Source organism: Mustela erminea, chromosome 14, assembly GCF_009829155.1.
Source record: "Mustela erminea isolate mMusErm1 chromosome 14, mMusErm1.Pri, whole genome shotgun sequence".
NCBI lineage: Eukaryota > Metazoa > Chordata > Mammalia > Carnivora > Mustelidae > Mustela > Mustela erminea.
Genome location: NC_045627.1, coordinates 52,916,199 through 52,933,940, shown reverse-complemented (window position 1 = coordinate 52,933,940; position 17,742 = coordinate 52,916,199). Strand labels below are relative to the sequence as shown.

Here is a 17,742-nt window from a genome sequence, read left to right as displayed (position 1 = left end):
TCTCTTCAACAAATGGTGTTGGGAAAACTGGAAGGCCACATGCAGAAGAATGAAAGTGGACTATTTCCTTACACCACACACAAAAATAGACTCCAAATAGATGAAAGACCTCAATGTGAGACAGGAATCCATCAAAATCCTTGAGGAGAATACAGGCAGCAACCTCTTTGACCTCAGCCACAACAACTTCTTCCTAGAAACATTGCCAAAGGCAAGGGAAGCAAGGGCAAAAAAATGAACTATTTGGACTTCAAGATCAAAAACATTTGCATAGCAAAGGAAACAGTCAACAAAACCAAAAGACAACTGACAGATATTTGCAAATGACATTATCAAATAAAGGGCTAGTGTCCAAAATCTATAAAGAACTTAAAAACTCAACACTCAAATAACAAAGAATCCAATCAAGAAATGGGCAAAAGACATGAACAGACATTTCTGCAAAGAATACATCCAGATGGCCAACAGACACATGAAAAAATGCTCCACTTCACTCGGCATCAGGGAAATACAAATCAAAACCACAGTGAGATACCATCTCACACCAGTCAGAATGGCTAAAATTAACCAGTCAGGAAATGACAGGCATTGGCGAGGACGCGGAGAAATGGGAACCCTCCTACACTGTTGGTGGGAACGCAAGCTGGTGCAGACACTCTGGAAAACAGTATGGTGGTTCCTCAAAAAGTTGAAAATAGAGCTACCCTTTGACCCAGCAATTGCATCACTGGGTATTTACCCTAAAGATACAAATGTTCTGATCCGAAGGGGCAGTTTATAGCAGCAATGTCCACAATAGCCAAGTTATGGAAAGAGCCTAGATGTCCATCAACAGATGAATGGATAAAGATGATGTGGGGTGTGTGTGTGTGTGTGTGTGTGTGTGTGTGTGTGTGTGTGTGTGTGTGTATCTGCAATGATGTGGAGGGAACTAGAGGGGATTATACTAAGCAAAATAAGTCCATCAGAGAAAGACAATTATCATATGATCTCACTAATATGAGAAATTTGAGAAACAAGAGAGAGTATCACAGGGGAAGGGAGGGACAAATGAAACAATATGAAACCAGAGAGGGAGACAAAACATAAGAGTCTCTTAATCTCAGGAAACAAACTGAGGCTTGCTGGAGGGGGTGGTTGTGTGGAAGGGATGGTTTGGAAGATGGACAGTGGGGAGGATATGTGCTATGGTGAGGAATAAATTAATTTAAAAATCCATATGCAGAAAACCATAAAATTCTCAGGAAAGATTTCAAAGAAGAACTAAATAAATGGAGAGAGATTCCATTTCAATGGATAGTGGGATTCAATATTGTCAAATGTAGGTTCAAAACAATCTTAATGAAAATTTCAGCAAATTATTTTGTGGATATCAACAAAATTGTAAGGTTTATATGCAGAAGCAAAAAGCCCAGAATAGGCAACTCAATACAGAAGAACAGAGATGGAAGACTAACACTACCTGATTTCAAGACTTGCTATAAAGTTTCAGTAATCAATACAGTGTGGTAATTATTAAAAAACAAATAAACCAACAGAACAGAATACAGAGCCCAGAAGTAAACTCACATAAATACCGTCAACTAATCTTTGATAAAGGAGCAAAGTCAATATAATGGAGCAAAAGCAGTCTTTCCCACAAATGGTACTGTAACAACTAAACATCCACATGAAAAAAAATGAATTTATTCACGTATCTTAGTTACACCCCTCACAGAAATTAATTCAAAATATACTGGGGACATAAATGCAAAATGCTAACTACAAAACCTTAGATGTTAACATGCTAAAAAACCTCGTTGACCCTGGGTAGGATGATGACTTTTTATTTTTAATTTATTTTCCAAAGTTAATATTTTCCCTTTTCTAAAAGATTTTATTTATTTTAGGGGTACCTGGGTGGCTCAGTGGGTTAAGCCTCTGCCTTCGGCTCAGGTCTTGATCTCAGGGTCCTGGAATCAAGCCCCGCATCAGGCTCTGCTCAGCAGGGAGCCTGCTTCCCTTCCTCTCTCTCTGCCTGCCTCTCTACCTGCTTGTGATCTCTCTCTCTCAAATAATAAATGACTTTTTTTTTTTAAGATTTTATTTGAGAGAGAGAGAGGAAGAGAGAGAGGAGTATGATTTGGGGGAGGAGCAGAAAGAGAGAGAATCTCAAGCAGACTCTCCACTGAGCATTGGAACCTGATGCAGGGTTCAATTCCATGACCCTGTGATCATGACCTGAGCCAAAACCAAGAGTCAGACACTTAACTGACTGAGCGACCCAGATGCCCCAATGATAACTTTTTAGATACAATACCAAAAGCATCATCCATGAAAGAAATAATTGATAAGCTAGACTCCATTAAAATTAAAAACTTATGCTCTGTGAAAGATAATGTTGAAGAATGAGAAGACAAACCACAGACTGGGAGAAAATACTTCCAAGAGACCTATCTGATAGAGGAAAATTATTCAAATTATTCAAATTATACAAAGAACTCTTAAAATGCAACAACAAGGAAACAAACAAAATCACTGGAATCATACAGTATGTAGGGTTTTTTTCCCAGTTAAAGACTTGACAAAACACTTTATCAAAGAAGATATAGATAGCAAGCATCTGAAAAAAATGTTCAACTTATATCACTACTGAAATGCAAATTGAAGCAAGATACGACTACAAAGCTATTAGAATGGCCAAAATCCAAAACACTGACTTCATCCAATGCTGACAAAGATATGTAGCAACAGAAACCCTCATACCTTGCTGGTGGAGAACACAAAATGGTACAGCCACTTTGGTAGTTTCTTACAAAACTAAACATACACTTACCATATGATCCAGCAATCAGTCACTCTCTTGGTGCCTGCCCCCAAAAGTTAAAAACTTATGCCCACATAAAAGCCTTCACCTGAATATTTATAGCATCTTTATTCATAATCTTCTGAACCTGGAGCAACCAAGATGTCCTTCACTAGGTGAATGGATCAACTGTGGTACACGCAGACATGGAATATTATAGAGTGCTATAAAGAAATGAACTATCAAGTCATGAAAAGACATGGAGGAAACTTAAATGCCCATTTTTAGGGAAAAAATCCAATCTGAAAAGTCTACATATTGTATGATTCCAACCATACAACATTCTGGAAAAGGCAAAACTATGGAATAGATAGTAAAAAGACTGGTTGCAAAAAAATTTTAAAAACTGGTTGCCATGGGGCACCTGGGTGGCTCAGTTGGTTAAGCAACTGCCTTCGGCTCAGGTCACGGTCCCGGAGTCCCGGGATCGAGTCCCGCATCAGGCTCCCAACTCCATGGGGAGTCTGTTTCTCTCTCTGACGTTCTCGCCTCTCATGCTCTCTCTCACTGTCTCTCTCTCAAATAAATAAATAAATTCTTAAAAAAAAAAAATAAAAAAAATAAAAAAAATAAATAAAAAAAACTGGTTGCCAGTGGGTTGTTGTGGGGAGGAAAGAATAAATAGGCAGAGCACTAAGGACTTTTAGGGCACTGAAATGATTCTATCTGATAATGGAATGGTGGACACACATCATTACACATTTGTGAAAACCCAAAGAATGTAAACATGCAAGAGTGAATTCTAATATAAACTACATGCTTTAGGTGGAAAATGATGTGTCAGTATAGATTCATCAGCTGTAACAAATGCACTACTCTGGTGTGGAATGTTGATAATGGGAGAGGTAGGAGGGGAGTGGTTGTATTTGGAAACTCTATTTTTTGCCCAGTTTTATTGTGAACTTAAAATTGCTCTAACAAAGTATATTAATTTAAAAAAAAAACACTTATTTTTTTGGGGTGCCTCGCTGGCTCAGTGGGTTAAAAAGCCACTGCCTTTGGCTCAGGTCATGATCCCAGGGTCTTGGGATCGAGGCCCACATCGGGTTCTCTGCTCAGCGGGGAGCCTGCTTCCTCCTGTCTCTCTGCCTGCCTCTCTGCCTACTTGTGATCTCTATCAAATAAATAAATTTTTTTTAAAAACTTATTTTTAAGTGGAAAAAAATCAATGCAATTAAAATTATTTCTATTTCCAATTTCTTGTCAATACTGAATGTGTACATCTATTCAATACTAAGAATTACAACTTTAATTCTTAAGGTTACATTGTTATAAATATACATATAACATGCAAACTTTAAAACAAAGATCTTGAAAGTAAATTTGAAAACTGTAGGGAATGCAGTCATTTCAGAAAAAGCAAAAAATAGTAGAAAGAAGATTGTGAGAATGAACTAGAGAAGGGAGTGGTATAAACATATAAAGGATTGCATATTTTAATTTCATAAACAGGAAAATAATCTACACCAGAAGATCACATTTCAATTAGATACAGTTAAGAAATATTAAGCATCACTCTGGATTGCCTTCACTCATTCATTCTTCAAATATCTGAACGCCTATTCTATATCAGACATTATTCTCTGAGCTGAAATATAACAGTGAACAATAAGAAAGACAATGCCCACTGGGCTTTGGATTAGGCAGTGGCTTCTTGAAAATTACCACAGTTTCTCGTGACTTTTCCAGATCATGTCCTGTGGCAGTCCCACTTGCTGATCCACATTAACAGAGAAGTTCACTTTTGGTTCTGGTTCAAGATGGTTATATAAGGAGGCACAACTCCCCTAAAGAACACACCAAATCTATTAGATGTATAAGGAACAATTCCCTCTGAAAGAAATTCAGAAACTAGCTGAGCATCAAAAGAACAAGGAAAAAAAACCCATATTTAAATAGGTTGGACAGGCTGAGGAACAACCTCACCATAAACCCCATCTCTGGTACAACAACACACAACTAAGAGGAAACTCACAATTCCTAACTTCTCCTTAAGGATCAAAGAGTTTAGACCTTGCACTGGGCATCTCCACCAAAGAGAAAGGACCTCAAAATATGTTGCTTTTTGAAACATGAGACTGACAAGGCTGAGACAGTTCTTAAAGGATTAATGTAGACTCACTATCTGAGGTGGGCTAACCACCACCTCAGGCCCAACATAGAAGCAGCAAACAGAAATGCCCAGACTTTCTGTGAAAGAGATCTGTTTCCTTAAGCTGGAGCCTGAGAGGCATGCTTCTAATTTAACACACATCAAGGGGTTAACTAAAATAGTCTCCAGAGACCAAGGAAACCAACCAGTGCCATCTTTGTACTTTCTCTCTCTGCATTGCTCCAGGCCTCTCTTACCTCCAGAAAGAAGCTTACACACATACTTGTCACTCTGGTTTTTGTGGGTGATGAAAAACAGAGAAACAATTCTTGCAGCAGATGGGTGGCTCAGTTTGTTGAGCATCTGACTCGGTTTTGGCTCAGGTCATGATCTTAGGGTTCTGGCTCCGAGTTCATCAGGGAGTCTGAGATTCTTTCTCTCCCTCCCTCTCTGCCCCTCTCACCACTTGTGCACTCTATCTCTCTCTGTCTCTAAAATAAATAAATAAACTTTTTTCTTTAAAGAAAATAACATAGAAATAATTCTTAACTGGATAACTACAGTACAGTGCAGAAGAGACAGATGGAAACACCCATCTACGAGTCTTTCCCTAAAAGAAGTAAATCTGCATACTTGAAAGGCTGTAGCCTAAGGGTCCAGCTTCCAAACAGCCTGCATCTACATGCTGAGATCTTCCCCTTTGGGACACCCACAGTCTTGGCAAATCCTCAATTACTGCAACCACAAAGAACAGACTATTTGGACAATCACAAAGATCTGAGACACAATGAAGAGCTACGGCAGGGTTGAATGATAAGGTTTATCTCCTACATGAGACCACTACATCAAGACTGGGAGAAGTGGCTGTTTTATCTAAAACATAGAAACCAACATAGAGAGTCAAGAAAAGTGAAGGAAGAGGCAAATACATTCCAAACAAAAGAGCAAGAAAAAAACTCAGAAAAAGACCTTAATGAAATGATACCTGATAACAAGTTCAAAATAATGGTTGTAAAGATATTTGCCAAAGTCGGGAGAACAACGCATGAACAAAATGAGAATTTCAACAAAGAGACAGAAAATGTACAAAAGCATCAGATAAATCAAGAGCTAAAGAATAAAATAACTCAATTGAAAAATTTAATATAGGGGTAATCAGCCAACTAGATGAAGCAAAAGAAAAGACCAGCAAACTGAAAAGAAAAAATCAGCAAACAGTGGAATTCATCTAATCAGAGGAGCAAAGAGAAAAAAAGGGTAAAGATTAATGGACTTATGGAACAATATTAAGACCAATATTTGCATTATAGAGGTCCCAGAAGGTGAAAGTACAGAAAAACAGACATAAAACTTAGATGAATCTATGGAGACCCGCATCAAGACACATTATAATTTAACTGTTTTAAGTTAAAGACAAGGAGAGCATTTAGAAAAGTAACGCGGCAAGAGAAAAACAACTTCTATTTTTTTAAAGAGTTTATTTATTTGACAGAGATCACAAGTAGGCAGAAAGGCAGGCAGAGAGAGAGGAGGAAGCAGGCTCCCCGCCAAGCAGAGAGGCCGATGTGGGGCTCAATCCCAGGACACTAAGATCATGACCCGAGCTGAAGGCAGAGGCTTTAACCCACTGAGCCACCCAGGTGCCCTAGAAAAACATTCTTAAGAACAAGGAAACCACCATAAAACTATAGGAAGACTTTCCAGCAAAAAAATCTCCAGGTCACAAGAAAGTGTTACAACATATTCAAAGTGCTGAAAGGGAAAAAACAACAACAACAACAACAACAACAACAAACCTGCCAACTAAGAATACTCTATCTACCAAAGCTGTCTTTCAGAATTACAGATAAGATAAAGTTTTCCAAAAAAAGTAAAAGCTGAAGGAGTTCAGCAACAACAGACAAGAATTATGAGAAATGTCAAAAGGACTTCTTTAAACTGAAATGAAAGAATACTATAACTAGTAACTGAATACACCTGAAAGTATAAATCTCACTGTTAAAAGTAATGGTTAAATTCAGAGTAATCTAATGCAATGGTGGTGGGCTAATCACTCATAAATCAAGTGTGAAAGTCATAGGACAAAAGTAGTGAAAACAACTGTAACTACAAGAATTTGTTAATGAATACAAGAGAAATTATGACACCAAAATGTAAAACATAGGAGGAGGAAGAATAATGCAGAGCTTTAGAGTGCATTTAAAATTAAGTTTTTATGAGCTTAAAATAAACTGTATAAACACAAGATGTTTTATGTAAGCTTCCAGGTTTTAACCACAAAGCAAAAAACTATAGTAGATATGCAAAAGATAAACAGAAAAAAATCTAAGCATACCACTACAGAAAATCATCAAATCACAAAGGGGCAAAAGAAAAGGGAAACAAAAGAATTACAGAACAGTAAGAAAACAATTAATATAATGGAAATAATGCCCATACCATAACAATAATTACTTTAAATGTAAATGGACTAAATTCTCCAAGTAAAGAGAGTGTACCTAAATGGGCCAATGATAATAATCGTAAGACCTAACTATATTCTGCTTAGAAGACTCACTTCAGCTTTAAGAACACACCAGAAAGGGATTGAAAAATGCATTCCATGTCAAAAGAAACCAAAAGAAAATCTGGAGCAACTGTATCAGACAATATGAATTTCAAGAAAAAGACTATAAAAATAAAGACAAAAAAGGTAATTATAGAATGATAAAGGTGGGTGGCTGTAATATCCCACAGAGGATATTTTATTTATAAATATCTATGCACCTAAATATATAAAACAAATATCAACAGACAGCAATATAATATAGTAGGGTACTTCAATGTCCCACTTTCACCAATAGATCATCAAGATAGAAAATCTATAAAGAAACATCAGATTTAAATTACCTGTTACACCAGCTGGATTTTTTTTTATTTAAATTCAATTAGCCAAGGTATAGTACATCATTAGTTGTTGATATAATGTTCAATGATTTACTGGTTGGTTTTAACAAACATTTACAGAACATTCCATCCAAAAATAGCAGGATGCATACTCTTCTCAAGCACAAATGAACATACTCCAAGATAGATCATATATCAGGTCACAAAACAAGTCTTAATAAACTGAAGAAGACTGAAATCATATCAAGTCTCTTTTCCAACCATAATGTTATAAAACTAGATATCAATTACAAAAAGAAAACTATAAAATTCACAAATACATGAAGATTAAACAACATGCTGTTGAATAAATAATGGGTCAAAGAAGCAATCAAAGAAGGAAATTGAAAAATACCTGGAGACAAATGAAAATGGAAATACAACATACCAAAACTTAAGAGATGAAGCAGAAGTAGTTCTAAGAGAGGCATTCACAGTTATAAACAATTACATTAAGACACAAGAAAGATTCCAAATAATCCAACTTTACAACTCAAGGAACAATGAAAAAAAGAACAAACTAAACCTAAAGTTTGTAGAAGGAACAAAATAACAAAGATCTAGAGCAGAAATAAATGAAATAAAGACTAAAAAAGCAATAGAAAAGATCAAAGAGTCTGGAAGTTTTCCTTCTGCTTCAATTTTCTGAAACAGCTTCAGGAGAATAGGTGTTATCTCTTCTTTGAAAGTTTGGTAGAATCCCCCAGGGAATCCATCAGGTCCTGGGCTCTTGTTTTTTGGGAGGTTTTTGATCACTGCTTCAATATCATTACTAGATATCGGTCTATTCAGGTTGTCAATTTCTTCCTGGTTCAATTTTGGGAGTTTATGGTTTTCCAGGAATGAATCCATTTCATCTAGGTTGCTTATATAACTGCTGATAATAACTTCTGATGATTGTTTCTACTTCCTTGGTGTTAGTTGTGATCTCTCCCTTTTCATTCATAATTTTATTAATTTGGGCTTTATCTCTTTTCTTTTGGATTAGTGTGGCCAATGGTTTATCAATCTTATCGATTCTTTCAAAAAACCAGTTTCTAGTTTCACTGATACATTCTACTATATCTCTGGTTTCTACCTTATTGATCTCTGCTCTAATCTTGATTATCTCCCTTCCTATGTGTGGAGTTGGATTGATTTGTTGTTGATTCTCCAGCTCTTTAAGGTGTAGAGACAGCTGGTGTATTCTGGATTTTTCAATTTTTTTGAGGGAGGCTTGGATGGCTATGTATTTCCCCCTTAGGACCGCCTTTGCTGTATCCCATAGGTTTTGGACCGAAGTGTCTTCATTCTCATTGGTTTCCATGAATTGTTTCAGTTCTTCTTTGATCTCCTGGTTGATCCAAGCATTCTTAAGCAAGGTGGTCTTTAGCTTCCAGGTGTTTGAGTTCCTTCCAAACTTTTCCTTGTGATCGAGCTCCAGTTTCAAAGCATTGTGATCTGAGAATATGCAGGAAATAATCTCAGTCTTTTGGTATCAGTTGAGTCCTGATTTGTGACCCAGTACGTGGTCTATTCCTGAGAAGGTTCCATGTGCACTTGAGAAGAATGAGTATTCTGTTGTTTTAGGGTGGAATTTTCTGTATATATCTATGAGGTCCATCTGGTCCAATGTGTCATTCAATGCTCTTGTTTCTTTATTGATTTTCTGCTTCGATGATCTATTTCTGAGAGAGGCGTGTTAAGATCTCCTACTATTAATGTATTCATATCAATATGACTCTTTATCTTGATTAACAGTTTTCTTATGTAATTGGCTGCTTCCATATTGGGGGCATAGATATTTACAATTGTAAGATCATCTTGGTGGATTGTCCCTTGAAGAATTATGCAGTGTCCTTCTGTATCTCTGACTACAGTCTTTAGTTTAAAATATAATTTATCTGATATGAGAATCACTATCCCGGCCTTCTTTTGAGGCCCACTGGCATGAAAGATGCTTCTCCATCCCTTCACTTTCAGTCTGGGTGTATCTTTAGGTTCAAAATGGGTCTCTTGTAGACAACATATGGATGGGTCCTGTCATTTTATCATATCTGCAACCCTGTGTCATTTTATGGGCACATTTAGGCCATTCACATTGAGAGGGATTATTGATAGATACGTTTTTATTGACATCATGTTATCTTTTAAGTCTGTCTTTCTGTAGATTGTCTCTATATTTCTGTTCAATGCTATTCTTACAATTTTTCCTCTTTTGTAGAACCCCCCTTAATATTTCCTGCAGTGTCAGCTTGGTGGTTGCATAGTCTGTTAAGCCTTGCCGGTCTTAGAAACTCTTTATCTCTCCATCCATTTTGAATGTCAGTCTTGCTGGATAAAGTATTCTTGGCTGCATGTTCTTCTCATTTAGTGCCCTGAATATATCTTGCCAGCCTTTTCTGGCTTGCGAGGTCTCTGTGGACAGGTCTGACATCATTCTGATGGCTTTCCTCTGTACCTAAGGAGCTTCTTTGTCCTAGCTGCTTTCAAGAAAGTCTGCCTACAATTATAATTCTTCATTCTTTTTTTTAAAGATTTTATTTATTTATTTGACAGAGAGAGATCATAAGTAGGCAGAGAGGCAGAGAGAGATGAAGGGAAGCAGGCCCCCTGCTGAGCAGAGAGCCCGATATGGGACTCAATCCCAGGACCCTGAGATCATGACCTGAGCCGAAGGCAGCAGCTTAACCCACTGAGCCACCCAGGCACCCATAATTCTTTATTCTTACTATTAGATGTCTCGATCACCAAGACAGCATGGTACTGGCATAAAAACAGACACATAGACCAGTGGAACAGAGTAGAGAGCCCAGATATGGACCCTCAACTCTATGGTCAAATAATCTTCGACAAAACAGGAAAAGATATACAGTGGAAAAGTCTCTTCAATAAATGGTGCTGGTCATCAAAAGAAATGAAATCTTGCCATTTGCGACAACATGGATGGAACTAGAGCGTATCATGCTTAGCGAAATAAGTCAAGCAGAGAAAGACAATATGGTCTCCCTGATATGAGGAAGTGGTGATGCAACATGGGGACTTAAGTGGGTAGGAGAAGAATCCATGAAACAAGATGGGATTGGGAGGGAGACAAACCATAAGTGACTCTTAATCTCACAAAACAAACTGAGGGTTGCTGGGGGGAGGGGGGTTGGGAGAAGGGGGGTGGGGTTATGGACATTGGGGAGGGTATGTGCTTTGGTGAGTGCTGTGAAGTATGTAAACCTGGCGATTCACAGACCTGTACCCCTGGGAATAAAAATATATGTTTATGAAAAATTAAAAATTAAAAAAATTAAAATTAAAATTAAAAAAAAAATAAATGGTGCTGGGAAAACTGGACAGCTATATGTAGAAGAATTTAATTCAACCATTCTCTTACACCATACACAAAGATAAACTCAGAATGGATAAAAGACCTCAACGTGAGACAGGAATCCATCAGAACCCTAGAGGAGAACATAAGCAGTAACCTCTTTGTTATCAGCCACAGCAACTTCTTTCAAGATATGTCTCCAAATCCAAAGGAAACCAAAGCAAAGATGAACTTTTGGGACTTCAAGATGAAAAGCTTCTGCACAGCAAAGGAAACAGTCAAAAAAACAAAGAGGCAACCCACGGAATGGGAGAAGATATTTGCAAATGACAGTACAGACAAAAGGTTGATATCCAGGACCTATAAAGAACTCCTCAAACTCAACACACACAAAACAGACAATCATATAAAAAAATGGGTAGAAGATATGAACAGACTTTTCTCCAATGAAGACATAGAAATGGCTATTAGACACATGAAAAACTGTTCATCATCACTAGCCATCAGGGAGATTCAAATTAAAACCACATTGAGAGGGGCGCCTGGGTGGCTCAGTGGGTTAAGCCGCTGCCTTCGGCTCAGGTCATGATCTCAGGGTCCTGGGATCGAGTCTCACATTAGGCTCTCTGCTCAGCAGGGAGCCTGCTTCTCTCTCTCTCTTTCTCTCTCTCTCTCTTTCTCTCTCTCTCTCTGCCTGCCTCTCTGTCTACTTGTGATCTCTCTCAGTCAAACAAATAAATCTTAAAAAAAAAAAAAAAAACCACATTGAGATACCATCTTACCAGTCAGAATGGCCAAAATAAGCAAAACAGGAAACAACATGTGTTGGAGAGAATGTGGAGAAACCCTCTTACACTGTTGGTGGAATGCAAGTTGGTACAGCCACTTTGGAGAACAGTGTGGAGATTCCTCAAGAAATTAAAAATAGAGCTTCCCTATGACCCTGCAATGGCACTACTGGGTATTTACCCCAAAGATACAGATGTAGTAAAAAGAAGGGCCATCTGTACCCCAACGTTTATAGCAGCAGTGTCCATGGTTGCCCAACTGTGGAAAGAACCAAGATGCCCTTCAACAGATGAATGGATAAGGAAGATGTGGTCCATATACACTATGGAGTATTATGCCTCCATCAGAAAGGATGAATACTCAGCTTTTGTAGCAACATGGACAGAACTGGAAGAGATTATGCTGAGTGAAATAAGTTAAGCAGAGAGAGTCAATTATCATATGGTTTCACTTATTTGTGGAGCATAGCAAATAGCATGGAGGACAAGGGGAGATGGAGAGGAGAAGGGAGTTGAGGGAAATTGGAAGGGGTGGTGACCCATGAGAGACTATGGACTATGAAAAACAATCTGAGGGCTTTGAAGGGGCGGGGGGTGGGAGGTTGGGGGAACCAGGTAGTGGGTATTAGAGAGGGCATGGACTGCATGGAGCACTGGGTGTGGTGCAAAAACAATGAATACTGTTACGCTGAAAAGAAATTTTAAAAAAAAATCCAAAAAAAGAAAAAAAAAGCAAAGATCAAAGAAACTAAGAGCTAATTTCTTTGAAAAGATAAAACATATAAATCTTCAGCCACTCACCAGGAACAGAGGGGACTCAAATAAATAAAATGAGAAATCAAAATGAAGCTGCAATTGATACCACAGAAATACAAAAGATTAGAGACTACTATGAAGAATTACAAGCCAAAATATGGGACCATGTAGAAAAAAATAGAATAAATAAATAATATAATAATAAATAAATACATAGAATAAATCTCTAGAAACACACAACATACTAAGACTGAATCATGAAGAAAGAAAAAATCAAACAGACCAGTTCTAGTAAGGAGAATTAATCAGCAATCAAAAATCTACCAACAAACAAAAGCCCAGGATCAGATGGCTTCACTTGCAAATTCTAGGAAACATTTAAAGAACAGTGAATACTAATCCTTCTCAAACTCTTCCAAAAAGTAGTAAGAGGGAACATTTCCAGACCTCATTTTACCAGTCTACAATTACCCTAACACCAAAACCAGACAAGGATACTACAAGAAAATTACAGGACCATATTCCTGATAAACGGAGATGCAAAAATCCTCATAAAATATTAGCAAACCACATTCAACAATACATTAAAAGGATCATATACCATGATTTATTCCAGAATGCAGGGATGGTTCAATACCCATAAATCAATGTGATACACGCCATTAAAAATTGAATGATTGAAAAAAGGATAAAAATATGATCATTTCAACAGATGCAGAGAAAGCATTTAACAAAATTCAACATCCATTCATATTACTGTCAACAAAGTGGGTCTGCAGAAAATATACCTCAACATCATGAAGAACACATATGACAAGCTCACAATGGTCATCATACCAAATGGTGAAAAATGGAAGGATTTTCCTCTAAGGTCAGTAACAAGACAAAGATGCCCACTCTTGCCACTTCTATTCAACATAGTACTGAAATTGAGTGAGAGCAATTAGGCAAGAAAAAAGAAAAGGTATCCAATTTAGAATGAAAGAAGTATAACTGTTCCTATTTGCAGATGACATATTATGTATTAAAAAACTCTAAAGATGCCACAAAAAAAAAACCCTGTTAGAATAAAACAAATTCAGTAAACTTGTGGGATACAAAATCAATCAAAAATAACAGTTCTGTTTCCATACACTAATAATGAACTATCAGAAAGAGAAATTTTTAAAAACCCAATTTACAGGGGCACCTGGGTTGCTCAGTCAGTTAAGTGTCTGCCTTTGGCTCAGATCATGATCTCAGAGGGGTGGGATCAAGTCCTGCGTCCGGCTCTCTGCTCTGCACCTTGTCTATTTCTCCCTCTCCTTCTGTGCTCTCTCTCAAATAAATAAATAAAATCTTTAAAAAAGTTAAACAAAATAAAAACCCAATTTACAATTGCATCAAAAAGAATAAAATACCTAGGGTTGTGTGGGTGGCTGTCAGTTAAGCATTTGCCTTTGGCCCAGGTCATGATCCCAGAGTCCTGGAATTAAGCCCTACATTGGGCTCCCTGCCCCAGGGGGAGCCTGCTTCTTCCTCTCCCTCTGCCTGCACTTCTCCCTGCTTGTGCACACTCTCTCTTTCTCTTTCTCTATTAAATAAATAAATAAAATATTTTTTTTAAATGAATGAAATATCTAGAAATAAATTTAACTTTGAAGGTTAAAGACCTGCACACTGGGGCCCCTGGCTGGCTCAATGGGACTCTTTATCTCAGGGTTGTGAGTTTGAACCCCAGATTGGGTACAGAGATTACTTAAGAATAAAAGCTTAAAAAAAAAAAAAAAAAAGACCTGTACACTGAAAACAATAAGACACTGATGAAAGAAACTGGAAAACAAATAAATGGAAAGATATTCTGCACACATGGATTTGAAGAATTGTTAAAAATTTCACTAGGGGACACCTGGGTGGCTCAGTTGGTTAAGCAGCTGCCGTCAGCTCAGGTCATGATCCCAGCATCCTGGGATCGAGTCCCGCATCGGGCTCCTTGCTCGGCAGGGAGCCTGCTTCTCCCTCTGCCTCTGTCTGCCTGTGCTCGCTCTCTCTCTCTGATAAATAAATAAAATCTTAAAACAAAAACAAAAACAAAAAAAATTATCTTAAAAAAAAAATTTCACTAGGTATTACATGCAACTAATGAATCATTGAAAACCACACAAAAACTTATGTACTATATTCTGGCTAACTGAGCATTAAAAAAAAGTTCATACTATCCAAGGCAATCTATAGACTTAATGCAATCTCTATGAAATTCCAATCGCATTTTTTTACATGGAAATGAACAATCCTAATTTTTTTTTTTACAGATTCTATTTATTTATTTGAGAGAGAGAGTGCATGAGCAGGGGGAGGGACAGAGGGAGAGGAAAAGGGACAAGCAGACTACTTGCTGAGCACAGAGCCCAACACGGGGCTTTGATCCCAGGACCCCAAGATCATGACTTGAGCCAAAGTCGGGAGCTTAACCACCTGAGCCACCCAGGGACTCCAACAATCTTAAAATTTTTATGAAACCACAATAGACCAGGAATAGCCAAAACAAATCTTGAGAAAGAAGAACAAAGCTGGACACATCAAGCATCCTGATTCAAATTATATTACAAAGCTATACTATTCAAAATAGTATGGTACTGGCATAAAAATTGACACATAAAACAAGAGCATAAAGAGCCCAGATTTTGGCAGCTACTCTTAGTTGGGGCCCACACCTAACACAGAAAGACAGGAAGATGGTGGCAGCAAAGAAGACAAAAAAGTCTCTGGAGTCAATCAACCCTAGGCTCCAGGTCATTACAAAAGGTGGAAAGTAGGTGCTGGGGTACAAGCAAACTCTGAAAATGATAAGACATGGCAAAGAGAAACTGGTCATCCTCGCCAACAACTGCCCAGCCTTGAGGAAATCTGAAACAGAATACTACACCATGTTGGCCAAAACTGGTGTCCACCACTACAGTGGCAATAATATCAAATTGGGCACAGCATGTGGGAAATACTACAGAGTACGCAGGCTGGCTCTCATTGATCCAGGTGATTCTGATAGCATGCCAGAACAGACTGGTGAAAAGTAAACCACGCAGAATTTTTCTTCAATAAAACTGGCACACAGCTTGTTTAAAAAAAAAGAGAGAGAAAGAAAGAGAATAAAGAGCCCCAAAATAACTCATACACAAAAGGTGAATTAACTTGTGAGAAAGGAGCCAAGAATATGCAACCGGGAAAAAAGTCTTTTCAATAAATGGTGCTGGGAACACTGAACGGCCATATGCCAAAAAATGAAATTGGACCACTATCTTATGTACATAAAATGTGCATCTCTCATAAATAAACATCAACTCAAAATGGATTAAAGACTTGAATATAAGAACTGAAACCATAAAGCTCTTTTTCTTTAAAGACTTTATTTATTTCAGACAGAGAGAGAGAGAGAGAGAGAGAGAGAAAGCACCAGGAGGTAGGGCAGACAGAGAGAGAAGCAGGCTCCCAGCTGAGCAGGGAGTCCAATGCAGGATTTGATCCCAGGACCCTGGCATCATGACCTAAGCAGACATTTAACCAACTGAGCCACCCAGACGCCCCTGAAACCATAAAACTCTTAGAAAACATAGTGGGTAAGATCTTTAACATCTGTCTTGGTGATGATTTCTTGGATTTGACACCAAAAGCAAAAATGAATAAATGAGACAACATCAAGCTAAAAAGCTTCTTACACCAAAAGAGCCATCAACAAAATAAAAAGGCAACAAAATGAATGGGAGAAAACAAATGCAAATCATATATAAGGGATTAAGATCCAAATATATGTTAAAAATTCATAAAACGCAATAGCAAGAAACCAATTTAATAAATGGGCAGAGGGTCTAAATAGAAATTTTTCCAAAGAAGAAATTTAGATAGCCAATAAGTACATGAAAAGGTGCCTGATATCATTAATCATCAGAGGAATGGATATCAAAACCATAGTGAGATATCACCTCACATCTATTAGAATGGCTAGTTATCAAAAAGATAAGAAGTGTTAGCAAAGCTATGGAGAAAAGGAGACCCTTGTGCTCTGTTGGTGGGAATGTAAATTGGTGCAGCCACTATGGAAAAAAGTGTGAAGTTTCCTCAAAAAAATAAAACTAGAAAGAACTACATGATCCAGCAATTTCACTTCTCGGTATTTATCAAAAGAAAATGAAACCACTGGGGTGACTGGGTGGCTCCGTGGGTTGGGCCTCTGCTTTCCGCTCAGATCGTGATCTCAGGGTCCTGGGATTGAGCCCCTGCATCCAGCTGTCTGCTCAGTGGGGAGACTGCTTCTCCCTCCTCCTCTTTCTCTCTCTCTCTGCCTGCCTCTCTACTTGTGATCCCTCTCTCTGTCAAATAAACAAATAAAATCTTAAAAAAAAAAAAGAAAAGAAAAGAAAATGAAACCGCTATTTCAAAAAGGCACCTGCACCCGCATGTTCACTGAAGCATTAGTACCCAAGGCATGAAAACAACCTAAATGTCCAAGGATGAGGTGAACCATGAGAGACTATGGACTCTGAAAAACAATCAGGGTTTTGAAGGGGCGGGGGGTGGGAGGTCGGGGTACCAGGTGGTGGGTATTATAGAGGGCACGGATTGCATGGAGCACTGGGTGTGGTGCAAAAATAATGAATACTGTTATGCTGAAAATAAAAAATAATAAAAAAGAAAATGTGCTATGTATTATAAAATACATATTATTTAGCCATAAAAAAAGGAATTCCTAATATTTGTGACAAGACTGATTAACCTCAAGAGCATTATACTAAGTGAAGTAAGTCAGAGAAAAACAAATCATGTACAGTATTACTTGTGGAATTTTTAGAAAACCAAACTTAAAGATACAGAAAACAGATGGGATATTTTCCAGAGACTTTGTCTAAGGAGTATGCAAAATGGGTGAAAGTGGTCAAAAGCACAAATTTCCACTTAAGAGAAGTCCAGTGTACTTACATAATGTACAGTATCGTGGCTATAGTTAACAATACTGTATTGTATACTTGAAAGCTGTTCAGAGAATATCTTTTTTTTAAAGAGAGAA

At 37.7% G+C, this 17,742-nt stretch overlaps 1 protein-coding gene and 1 pseudogene across 6 annotated transcripts in view; one reads left to right on the top strand and one right to left on the bottom strand.

Moving 5' to 3' along the window:
* The window catches only part of ZFAND4 (zinc finger AN1-type containing 4), a 93,817-nt gene that overhangs the window by 48,236 nt on the left and 27,839 nt on the right, over positions 1-17,742 (bottom strand). The gene's annotated exons all lie outside the window — the stretch shown is intronic.
* LOC116573178 lies at positions 15,419-15,757 on the top strand (annotated as a pseudogene).